At 42.3% G+C, this 13,622-nt stretch overlaps 1 pseudogene; it reads right to left on the bottom strand.

Moving 5' to 3' along the window:
- Positions 1-9,826: 9,826 nt before the first annotated feature.
- Positions 9,827-10,414, bottom strand: LOC120108010 (annotated as a pseudogene).
- Between the last annotated feature and the right edge of the window lie 3,208 nt (positions 10,415-13,622).

The following is a 13,622-nucleotide window of genomic DNA, read 5'->3' as shown; positions in this document are numbered from 1 at the left end:
CTAGGAGGGGCATGCGCCCCTCCTTTTTCTCCCACGCATGGCTCAAAGGGAGGGGCATATTCCCCTCCCTCTTATCCATTTAAATCTGCCACTTAATCAAATTAATGGATGATTTAATTTGGGTCTAGTGCATGAGTCCAATCCTAGTCAAAATAGGACTTGTATGGACCTATTTCAATTTCCTCCCAATCCTAATCTAATTAGGACTTAATTGAACCATGACTCTATTGAACTCTTCAATCCTAATCCAATTAGGAGTCATGAAATTAATTAGATTAAATTTAAAATTAATTAGGACTTAAGAAAATTCTAATCTAATTAGGACTTGTTCAAATTTCAGCCCTAAGACAATTAAGACATTAGAAATCCTATTCCAAGTAGGACTCTAATTTAATTTGAAATCCTAATCCAATTAGGACTCCATGATTCCCACTCCAAGTAGGACTCATGATCAAGTCCAATTAATTAAATCCAATTAATTAAATTAAATTACAATCCGATTGTAATTATTCCTTCTTCTAGCCACTAACTCTTAGTGGGTTTTCATTTATCAATCTAATTGATTATTTGTGATTCCTAATCACATTCAACCATCGGATCGGTCAATACCTCTAATGTGTGTGACCCCATAGGTTCTATTCTGACTGGTAGTGAGACATATTGCAATCTCTATCACAATATCATTGAAAACTCCTTTCAATGGGTTGAAACAATTCCAACTCAACTCATCAGGGTTCATCGACCATCAAGATGATCCCTGTGAGTCTCACCATCCACCAGTGACACCTAGCAGTATGTAGTGGCTACCCAGCAGAATGGAATGATGAACCTCTAGGTGCAGTTATCGTATGATACAGTCCTTCTATCGTGGATCCCTACAGATCGGAGGTCATGGAAAACTCGTCAAACCCCGTCGTCTGTCATATGTCAAGATTTATTTGACTTGAGTTCGATAGTGAAAAACTCTTTCTCCATTTTATATTTCTGCCCTGGCCAAGGTCTTTGAACTCAGTCTAACAAATCACATAGGATGACTCCTCTTCTATCAAGGTCGATAGATTCCATGTAAGTGCATACCCTACTCCTACAGTGAACTTACTGCAGCCAATCTACACTACAAGGACCCATATGGCTAGAGACCATGTATACGTGTAGTCAAACTACAATAACCTCACTGTGAGTAGCCGAAGCACCGCAGGTCAAAGGATCAGTCATACTACTGCAACATCAAGCAAGTCACTGACGAGTGGATAGACATCCAAGTGACTTCTTGTCTTGGTCACGCTCAGTACCCTTGTTCTCTAACAAGCACCTGCAGTATCACTTCAGTGTCTCTACACTGTGGACTCGAGTCTCGTCCATCCAGAAGAAAAGTGATCTGTGCACTGATCGGATCGATCACCGTCCTCGTGATGATCCATTGATCAGGAGCATTTAGAAATTAATCACCAATGATACATGGCTCAAATTCTCAACTCTTGAGAATATGTATCATCATCTTATTAATTCCTTGGACGATTCATAGACACATAAACAATATGAATGAAAAAGATGCCCATTTATTATTCAATAATAATAAAGTCAAGTACAAATTTATGTCCCAGAATAAATAATGTGTCTGCCAGATTGGCTTCTAGGGCATACATCTAACAATCTCCCACTTGCACTAAAGCCAATCAGCCATATATCTAAGTCCCATCTTCTCAAGGTGGGCTTCAGTCTTCTGCTGACTTAGCTGTTTAGTGAGCGGGTCTGCCACGTTGTCCGCGGAGTCTACTCTCTCTACCTCGACATATTTCTTCTCGAGATAGTCGCGTATGAGGTGGAAACGCCGCTCTATGTGCTTGGACTTCTAATGAGACCTTGACTCCTTAGCGAGAGCTATGGCGCCATTATTATCGCAGTAGAGTGTGATGGCATCTGATAGCATTACATCTAGCTCTGCAATGAATTTCTTGAACCAGAAGGCTTCCTTTGCAACTTCAGAGGCGGCAATATATTCAGCTTCCATGGTAGAATCAGCAATGATCGGTTGTTTGAAACTCTTCCAATTTACCGTACCACCATTGCACAAGAACATATATCCAGATGTAGACTTTCTATCATCAATATCAGTCATAAAGTCTGAATCTGTGTATCCTTCTACCTTTAACTCCGATGCTCCTCCAAAGACCAAGAACAAATCTTTAGTTCTTCTTAAGTACTTAAGAATGTTCTTCACAGCTGTCCAGTGCTCTTCGCCTGAATTCGACTGATATCTGCTAGTGACACTCACAGCAAGGGCTATATCAGGTCGTGTACACAGCATGGCATACATGAGGCTCCCTATTGCAGAAGCATAAGGGATCCTGCTCATGCGTTGAATCTCTTCAGATGTGTTGGGGCACATCTTCTTGGAGAGATGAATCCCATGCCTTAGGGGTAATAGACCCCTCTTGGAGTTTTCCATACTGAACCTCTTCAGTACCTCCTCTATGTACATCTTCTGTGATAGGCCAAGCAACCTCTTAGATCTATCTCTATAGACCTTAATCTCCAAAATGTAGGATGCTTCCCCAAGATCTTTCATGGAGAACTCTTTTGACAACCAGACCTTGACCGAGGTTAGCATAGGAATATCATTTCCTATCAGGAGGATGTCATCCACGTACAGTACGAGGAACACGACAGCACTACCACTAACCTTCTTGTAAACACACGGTTCCTCTTCGTTCTTGATGAACTCAAACGATTTGATCGCATCATTAAAACGAGTGTTCCAACTCCGAGATGCTTGCTTTAGTCCATAGATGGACCTTTGCAGCTTGCAGACCTTGTGATCACCATCACTGGAAGTGAAACCCAAAGGCTGCTCCATATAGATATCTTCATCAAGATATCCATTCAGGAAAGCAGTTTTCACATCCATCTGCCATATTTCATAATCATGAAATGCTGCAATGGCAAGCAATGTTCGAATGGATTTCAGCATGGCTACAGGTGAAAAGGTCTCCTGATAGTCAATGCCTTCATGCTGACTATACCCTTTCGCTACTAGCCTTGTCTTATAGGTCTCTACCTTTCCATCCGAACCTATCTTCCTTTTATAGATCCATTTACATCCAATAGGTACTATACCTTCTGGTGGATCTACTAAGGTCCAAACTTGGTTGGAATACATGGAGTCTATCTCTGACTTCATGGCTTCCAGCCATTTCTCGAAATCGATATCAGATATCGCCTCGTTGTAGGTATTGGGATCTTGTATATGTTTCCTATCTCCCATGAGGAACATTTCCTCTGTATCCTCTACTAGTATACCTAAGTATCTATCGGGAGGATGGGAGACCCTACTTGATCTACGAGGTGGAGGAGGTACAACGTGTACTGGCTCTATGTGAATAGGTTCTATAGGATCCATTACTTGTTGCTTTTCAGAGACTCTCTCTTCAAGCTCAATTTTTCTCCCACTGCCTCTATCAAGGATAAACTGTTTTTCCAAGAAGACGACATGTCGGCTCACAAACACATTGTGATCCTCTGAGACGTAAAAATTGTATCCTAATGACTCTTTAGGATATCCAATGAAACGAGCACTTATGGTCCTAGGCTCTAACTTGTCCGCCTGCATTCTTTTGACATGGGCCGGACATCCCCAAATCTTGAGATAACCAAGACTCGGCTTCTTACCATGTCATATCTCATACGGTGTGGTAGGAACGGATTTAGAGGGAACTCTATTCAATAAATAAATCGCGGATAATAAGGCATCTCCCCAAAGAAACATAGGCAGATCTATGAAGCTCATCATGGATCGGACCATATCCAATAGAGTCTGATTCCTTCTTTCTGACACCCCGTTGAGTTGAGGTGTACCCGGAGGTGTCCATTGTGAGACTATGCCATTCTCCTTGAGATAGTCCCGGAATTTCCCACTAAGGTATTCTCCTCCTCGATCTGATCGAAGAACCTTAAGGGTTTTTTCTGTCTGTTTTTCTACTTCATTTCTGAACTCTTTGAACTTTTCAAAAGACTCAGATTTGTATCTCATAAGATACACATACCCATATCGTGAATAGTCATCGGTAAAGGTAATGAAGTATGAATAACGACCCCTGGCTGATACATCAAATGGGCCACACACATCAGTGTGTACTAGGGTAAGTATTTCAGTGGTCGTCTCCCCATGTCCTACAAAAGGTAATCTAGCCATTTTTCCTTGAAGACAGGATTCACAAAATGGATATGACTCAGAAGTCAATGGGCTAAGAAGCCCATCTTTCTCCATTTTGTTCATTCTGTCCTCTCCAATATGGCCAAGCCTGAGGTGCCACAAATACTTCTGGTTTATCTCATCTCTGGATCTTTTAGATCCTATGGCATTCACCACTTGCTCAGACACATTCACAGACACATCAATATGCAAGTGATAGAGACTGTCAATCATGAAACCACGTGCAACTAATTTATTTTTGAAATAAATAGAACAGCAGTCTTTATCAAATGTCATAACATGACCATCCTGTGCTAAACATGAAACAGAAATCAAATTTCTGCTAGCAGCAGGGACATAATAACAGTCTCTAAGTAATAAACTAAATCCAGACGGTAATCACAGAGGATAGGTGCCCACAGCTACAGCAGCAACTCTTGCCCCGTTGCCAACCCGAAGGGTCACTGCACCTTCCGCCAGCCTCCTACTTTCCTTTAGACCCTGCATAGTAGTACACAAATGAGCACTAGAACCAGAATCTATAACCCAATTAGAAGTAGAAGAAACCGTAAGGTTAGTTTCAATTACGAGCAAGTCTAACATACCTTCAGAAGGTGTGTCCTTTTTGTTCTTCAGGCTCTCGAGGTATGAAGGGAAGTTTCTTTTCCAGTGGCCGTTGACGTTGCAGTGGAAACATTTTCCTTTGTCATCAGCCTTTTTCTTATGAACTTCCTTCTTAGGCTTTTTGTCTTTCTTGTGCTTCTTTGCAGGCTTCTTATTCTTCCAAGTAGACTTTCTCTTGGAACCAGAAGTCAGCTCAGCAGCCAGAACAGAGCCCCTTGAACCTTTCAAGGCCCCTTCAGCAGTTACCAACATGTTCAACAACTCGGTCTTCGTGCATTCAATTTTATTCATATGGTAGTTTACTATAAACTGACCAAATGAATCAGGAAGGGATTGCAGGATCAGATTTATCTGCAGTTCCTTATGCATGGACATACCGAGCTTCTCAAGCTCCTCGAGGTCCTTGATCATAGTCAGACAATGATCATGGACAGACTGCCCCTAGCGCATCTTTGCCTTGAAGAGCCTCTTGGACACTTCAAAGCGTGCAGTGCGGCTCTGCTCACCATACAACTCTTGCAGGTGAGCCAGTATTTCCCTAGCAGTCTTTATGTTCTCATGCTGGCATTGAAGTTCGTTAGTCATGGATGCCATGATATAGCACTTGACCCTAATGTCGTCATCAGTCCACTTCTGATGCATCTCATGCTGATCATCAGTAGGACGTGCTGGTAGCCTAGGGATATCATTCTCGAGCACATACCCTATTTTCTCACAACTCAGAACAATTTTCAGGTTCCTAAGCCAGTCTTTATAGTTGGTTCCGGTTAGTCTGTTGGTCTCAAGGATTCGGGTCAAAGGGTTTGAAGCTGACATTGTGATCTGTAGAGAGTAAAGATTCTAGTTAGACTTTGTACTTGAACTTAATTTGTTCTAGGGACTTTTAAAACAAATATGCTCCCACTATTTTCTCGAATCCCTCATACTCCCCTGATGGAGAAACGAAAACCCTACGACTAGAATTTTTAGTGGGTACTGCGGTCTCACCGATTTACATGCCGCCTCACCTAACAGTTATTGGTGACATATAAATAGATGAGTGTACAACTCTTGTACAATGCTTCTCAAGCAAATTGCAGTGGTACTTGGTCTCTAAGTCATGAAGACCTCACCTAACAGTTATTGGCCCCATTACTTAGTTAAGTCAGACCCACCATATAACTGCAGAAATAAAGTCGTCATTGGGTCCTCACCTAACAGTTATTGGTGCCCAACCCCACCTTTACCCCACAACATCTCATGTCTAATAGAGAGGTCCAGTCCCCCGATGCAACTTGCCCACTGTGTCCAGCCGAGACAAATCAACGCCGGAAAGACCTTAGCAGCTCTACTACGGTGGAAGACCTATGGACTTAATATTGCATAATCAAGTCTTAGTATTTGCAACTTGAGTTCTTCATAAGAGGTAATCCAACAATTGGCCAGGTAAGCAGGTGGAAGGCTCCCCTTACTCAGAGAGTAAGGTCCTAATTAAGTAACCACCTTATAGGCTTGCCTAGACACCAATTAGATCAATTAATCTAATATGACTAACTCATGTTGGTTCACCCTCGACTGATTAGGGAGGTTTCGATTTAGGTCTCACTCGATCGCGTATTCACATCTCATGCAAATATAAGTCTACCCGCATAATCATAAGCATTAAACATCCAGGTATTTATCAAAAATAAAATTAAATGGTGATGATCATGGATCCAGGATAGGGTCATTTTACAAGCACATGCACGTCAATTGGTTTGATCGTCTTCAACTCTTGACTCGATTTTGATCCTCTAGGTCCAATTGTGATCAACTCCTTGATCCATCTTCAATCAACCCTTGATCTTGATCCGCGCATGTTGAGCTTGTTGATGTACATATCGATCAACCATCGACGTGCAACACACATCACAGATTACATCCCAGATTGCTTTAAAAATTAAATAAAAATAAAAATAAAATTACAACCCTTTTCATTGAGACACGCAGGTCTCTAATACATAAATTTAAGATGCACGCAGGCATCTGAAAATTAAAATTATATACATCACAGAACATCGCAGAATATTTCAGCACATTCAAAGGGTCCATCCATGATCATCACCATACGCATCACATGCATAAAAAATTATTTTCAGATCTGTAATTTAATTGATTATTCCATCTCATGACTTGCTGATCATGCTAGATTTGACTCTAAATATTTGTAATCACATTATTAATGTATTAGAATCATTAATCTAAGCATCCATTAATTAGTATGCAGAAAAAACAACAAGCTAAAAATTCTGCATACTTAATTTTCAGCAAGCATAATCCCTTAAATTTCAGATCTAAAATGCCTTGAAAAATTTAATTCTAATCTTAATCTACATAACCATGGCTCTGAAACCACTGTTAGGATCCCTCATATGCCATAAAAATTTCGAAATAATTTTCAGATTGCAGCGGAAAAATATATGCGGGATCCGTTCATCGCATGAACGTATTTTAAAACCTTTCGTTTGTAGATAGATTAGAATTAAATTATTTTAAACCATTTTAAAATCATTAAGAAGATCAAATCTTCACCTTGTGCGGGTAGATGGTCTCCGCAAATCTGATTTACGTGGTATTTGATCAAGGCTCAGTGGAAGCCGCACACGCGTCCGGCCTCTACAGGTATCCACACTAAGTACTGACTCGATCGAAGCCTTTGGATCTCACCGGGGTGCTAGCTCCCTTGCAGAGATGGCTATGGATGGCTGAAGTCCTCTTCCTTGAATCAACCTTTGATTGGCTTGAGAGGAAGAAGAAGAAGGATGGATTTAGGAAGAAGAAAACAAGACCCGCAGCCTTTCTCTTTTTCTTCCTTTTTGGAACCAAGATGAAGAAGGAAGAGGGCGTCCCAAGCTTTTCTTTTTCTTCTCTTGATTGTGGCTCAAAGGAGGAAGATGGAGAAGGGTGCTCACGGCTGGAATGAGGAGAAAAACATTCTTTTTGGCCGAAATTCCATGCTCCCTTTTTAATTGCAAAGGGATAAAGATGAGCTCCTATTTTTTAGGAGCTCATCCTTATCTCTATTTCATGCCACCTAGGAGGGGCATGCGCCCCTCCTTTTTCTCCCACGCATGGCTCAAAGGGAGGGGCATATTCCCCTCCCTCTTATCCATTTAAATCTGCCACTTAATCAAATTAATGGGTGATTTAATTTGGGTCTAGTGCATGAGTCCAATCCTAGTCAAAATAGGACTTGTATGGACCTATTTCAATTTCCTCCCAATCCTAATCTAATTAGGACTTAATTGAACCATGACTCTATTGAAATCTTCAATCCTAATCCAATTAGGAGTCATGAAATTAATTAGATTAAATTTAAAATTAATTAGGACTTAAGAAAATCCTAATCTAATCAGGACTTGTTCAAATTTCAGCCCTAAGACAATTAGGACATTAGAAATCCTATTCCAAGTAGGACTCTAATTTAATTTGAAATCCTAATCCAATTAAGACTCCATGATTCCCACTCCAAGTAGGACTCATGATCAAGTCCAATTAATTAAATCCAATTAATTAAATTAAATTACAATCCGATTGCAATTATTCCTTCTTCTAGCCACTAACTCTTAGCGGGTTTTCATTTATCAATCTAATTGATTATTTGTGATTCCTAATCACATTCAACCATCGGATCGGTCAATACCTCTAATGTGTGTGACCCCATAGGTTCTATTCTGACTGGTAATGAGATATATTGCAATCTCTATCACAATATCATTGAAAACTCCTTTCAATGGGTTGAAACAATTCCAACTCAACTCATCAGGGTTCATCGACCATCAAGATGATCCCTGTGAGTCTCACCATCCACCAGTGACACCTAGCAGTATGTAGTGGCTACCCAGCAGAATGGAATGATGAACCTCTAGGTGCAGTTATCGTATGATACAGTCCTTCTATCGTGGATCCCTACAGATCGGAGGTCATGGAAAACTCGTCAAACCCCGTCGTCTGTCATATGTCTAGATTTATTTGACTTGAGTTCGATAGTGAAAAACTCTTTCTCCACTTTATATTTCTGCCCTGGCCAAGGTCTTTGAACTCAGTCTAACAAATCACATAGGATCACTCCTCTTCTATCAAGGTCGATAGATTCCATGTAAGTGCATACCCTACTCCTACAGTGAACTTACTGCAGCCAATCTACACTACAAGGACCCATATGGCTAGAGACCATGTATACGTGTAGTCAAACTACAATAACCTCACTGTGAGTAGCCGAAGCACCGCAGGTCAAAGGACCAGTCATACTACTGCAACATCAAGCAAGTCACTGACGAGTGGATAGACATCCAAGTGACTTCTTATCTTGGTCACGCTCAGTACCCTTGTTCTCTAACAAGCACCTGCAGTATCACTTCAGTGTCTCTACACTGTGGACTCGAGTCTCGTCCAGCCAGAAGAAAAGTGATCTGTGCACTGATCGAATCGATCACCGTCCCCGTGATGATCCATTGATCAGGAGCATTTAGAAATTAATCACCAATGATACATGGCTCAAATTCTCAACTCTTGAGAATATGTATCATCATCTTATTAATTCTTTGGACGATTCATAGACACATAAACAATATGAATAAAAAAGATGCCCATTTATTATTCAATAATAATAAAGTCAAGTACAAATTTCTGTCCCAGAATAAATAATGTGTCTGCCAGATTGGCTTCTAGGGCATACATCTAACAGCCGAGGGCACGACTGCCTGGGCGTCACGCCAAGCGACGCTCCTTTCCCCCGGGCCACGATGGGCTCCTGGGGAGCCGGACGCGAACATTGGGCCCCCGCGCCCCCGGTGCGGCGGCCCGAAGAGCGGTCAGCCGGCGGGGACGGACACGGCGGATGGTGGACGTTGATGCGATCCTGTCGCCGTGACGCCGGACCCCAGAGGCGAAGGGCCCCTGCCGCCCCCATCGTGCGCGGCGCCCCGGCCCCCGGCCGGGACGCCGCCCCTCGGATCGCGACCCCAGGTCAGGCGGCGCCACCCGCCGAGCTTAAGCATATCAATAAGCGGAGGAGAAGAAACTTACGAGGATTCCCCTAGTAACGGCGAGCGAACCGGGACCAGCCCAGCTTGAGAATCGGGAGGCCGCGCCTCCCGAATTGTGGTCAGGAGAAGCGTCCTCAGCGACGGACCGGGCCCAAGTCCTCTGGAAAGGGGCGCTGGGGAGGGTGAGAGCCCCATCCAGCCCGGACCCTGCCGCACCACGAGGCGCTGTCGGCAAGTCGGGTTGTTTGGGAATGCAGCCCCAATCGGGCGGTAAATTCCGTCCAAGGCTAAATACGGGCGAGAGACCGATAGCGAACAAGTACCGCGAGGGAAAGATGAAAAGGACTTTGAAAAGAGAGTCAAAGAGTGCTTGAAATTGCCGGGAGGGAAGCGGATGGGGGCCGGCGATGCGCCTCAGCCGGATGCGGAACGGCGACGAGCCGATCCGCCGCTCGGCTCGGGGTGCGGACCGTTGCGGGCCGCGCTGGCGGCCGAAGCCCGGGCGGTCGATCCCGCCCGTGGAGGTGCCGTCGGCACGGCCGAGGATGCGGCGCGCGCCTTCTCGGCGTGCCCCCGGTGTTAGAAGTATGCCCTAGAAGCCAATCTGGCTGACACATTATTAATTCTAGGACATAATTTGGTACTTGACTTTATTATTATTGATTAATAAATGGGCATTCTTTTCATTCATATTGTTTATGTGTCTATGAATCGTCCAAGAAATTAATAAGATGATGATGCATATTCTCAAGAGTTGAGAATTTGAGCCATGTATCATTGGTGGTTAATTTCTAAATGCTCCTGATCAATGGATCATCACGAGGATGGTGATCGATCCGATCAGTGCACAGATCACTTTCCTTCTGGATGGACGAGACTTGAGTCCACAGTGTAGGGACACTGAAGTGATAGTGCAGGTGCTTGTTAGAGAACAAGGGTACTGAGCGTGACCAAGACAAGAAGTCACTTGGATGTCTATCCATTCGTCAGTGACTTGCTTGATGTTGCAGTAGTATGACTGGTCCTTTGACCTGCGGTGCTTCAGCTACTCACAGTGAGGTTATTGTAGTTTGACTACACGTATACATGGTCTCTAGTCATATGGGTCCTTGTAGTGTAGATTGGCTGCAGTAAGTTCACTGTAGGAGTAGGGTATGCACTCACATGGAATCTATCGACCTTGATAGAAGAGGAGTGATCCTATGTGATTTGTTAGACTGAGTTCTAAGACCTTGGCCAGGGCAGTAATATAAAGTGGAGAAAGAGTTTTCCACTAACGAACTCGAGTCGAATAAATCTTGACATATCACAGACGAAGGGTTTTGACGAGTTATCCATGACCTCCATCCTGTAGGGATCCACGATAGTAGGACTGTATCACACGATAACTGCACCTAGAGGTTCATCATTCTATTCTACTGGGTAGCCACTACATGCTGCTAGGTGTCACTGGTGGATGGTGGGACTCACAGGGATTATCTCGATGATCGATAAACCCTAAAGAGTAGAGTTGGAATCGTTCCAATCCATTGAAAGGAGTTTTCAATGATATTGTGATAGAGATCATAATATATCTCACTACCAGTCAGAGTAGAACCTATGGGGTCACACACACTAGAAGTAATGACCGATCCGATGGTTGAATTGTGATTAGGAATCACAAGTAATCAATTTGATTGATAATAAGTTGAAGAAGGAACAAAGGAAATTGATTAATTGGACTTAAAACAAGAGTCCTACTTGGAGTAGGATTCATAGAGTCCTAATTGGATTAGGATTAGAAATCCTACTTGGACTGGGATTTCTACTTGGACTGGAAATCCTATTTGGAGTAGGACTAGGAGTCCTACTTGGAGTAGGATTCATAGAGTCCTAATTGGATTAGGACAAGAATCCTACTTGGACTGGAATTCCTACTTGGACTGGAAATCCTATTAGGAGTAGGACTATGATTCCTACTTGGAGTAGGATTCCTATAATCCTAATTAGATTAGGAGTTTTGAATTAAATTTGGATTCCTACTTGGAGTAGGATTCCTAGAGTCCTAATCGGATTAGGACTTCGAATTCAAATTAGAGTCCTAATTGGATTAGGACTAGAATTAAACAAGTCCTAATTAGATTAGGATTTCTTAAGTCCCAATTAATTATTAATCCAATGAATCAAGATGGCTCCTAATTAGACTAGGATTGAAGAGTTCAATTGAGTCATGGTTCATTCAAGTTCTAATTGGATTAGGACTAGCATAGATTGAACCCAATTGATTCATGATTTGGACTAAACCAAATAGGAGCCCTAGATGCTATTTAAGAGGAGGCTTGGGGGCTGACCTAATTGATATGAGAAGCTCTCCCCTTGTGGCCGTATGCCTCCTTTCTCCTCTCCTCTTGGATCAGCCGCAAGCAAGAAAGAAAAAGATCCATGGTGGTCTCCTTCTTCCTCGTTCGTTTGGGATTCAATGCAAGGAAAGGAAAGGCTGCATCTAGCTTTTTGGATCTTCTTCCTTGATCCTTTCATCTTCTTCCTCCTCCCTCTAGCATTCAAGAGTTGAAAGAAAGAGAGGTGATCAGCCATCAAAACCAATCTCTGCAAGGGATCTAGCACCCCGGGGAGATTAGAGCGATTGGATCGGTCCTCTGCTTCGTGTGGATACCCGTATAGGCCGGGCACTTGAACGGCTTCAAGCGAACCTTCATCCTAAACCACGAACTTCAGTTTGCGGTGATCATCTACCCGCACAAGGTGAAGATCTGATCTTCCTAAAGTTATTAAAAGTTTTTAATCCTTATCTATCTACGAATGGTTTTGAACAACGTTCATGCGATGAACGGTTGATCCCGCGCATGCCTCTTCTGCTGCATCTAAATTTTTTTAAATTTCAGCGGCATGATCGGGGTATTCTAACAGTGGTATCAGAGCCTAGGCTTCGTAGATTAAGGTAAGGATTAATTATTAGTAGGCTTATTAGATCTAAAAATTGAAAGATTATGCATGCTGAAAATTTTCTGCATGCAGATTTTTTCTAGGGTACTGATTTTTGCATGCTGATTTTTATGTGATAAAAAGATGATTCTAATTGCATTGTTAATGGGATTATAAAGTTTAGAATCATGATTAGCATGATCAGCAACCTATGTCATAAGATAATCAATTAGTTTTCAGATCTGAAAATTATAATTGCTGCATGTGGTGATGATCATAGAATTCAAACCCTTTTGGTATTAAATGTAATGACCTGCGATGTGAGCTGTAATGTCATGTAATTTTTCAGATGCTTGCATGCATCTTATTTAATGTTTTGAGGGGCCTGCGTGCCTCCTAAAAGGGAGATGTAATTTATTTTTATTTTTATTTTATATCTGGTTGTATTTCTGTGATGTGATGTACGTCAACGATCAAGTTGAAGACAAGGCATGAGATGAACAGGTGATCTAAGCGGTTGATGGCTATTGGATCAAGAGTTGATCAAGGATCGAATCAAGGAGGCTTGGAACCAATTCAAGAGTTGAAGACCAGTTGATCGATTGACGTGCATGTGCTTGTAATACGACCTAATTAGAATCCATGATCATCACCTATTTAAAGTTTAGCTTTATTTTGATGCTGCGATTATAACTGCCTGTGATGTGCCGTTTGCATGTGATGTGAATGAAAGCCGGGTAGATAGGTTTACATGTGATGTAACAAACCCAATTGAGACCTAAATTAAAACCTCCTCAATCAAGTCGAGAGTGAACCGACATGAGCAAGTCATATTAGATTAATTGATCTAATTGGTGTCTAGGAAAGCATGAAAGGTG

This window comes from Phoenix dactylifera, unplaced genomic scaffold, assembly GCF_009389715.1.
Source record: "Phoenix dactylifera cultivar Barhee BC4 unplaced genomic scaffold, palm_55x_up_171113_PBpolish2nd_filt_p 001123F, whole genome shotgun sequence".
Lineage (NCBI taxonomy): Eukaryota > Viridiplantae > Streptophyta > Magnoliopsida > Arecales > Arecaceae > Phoenix > Phoenix dactylifera.
Note: the sequence above shows the minus strand (reverse complement) of the source record. Positions and strands in the feature narration are given on the sequence as shown.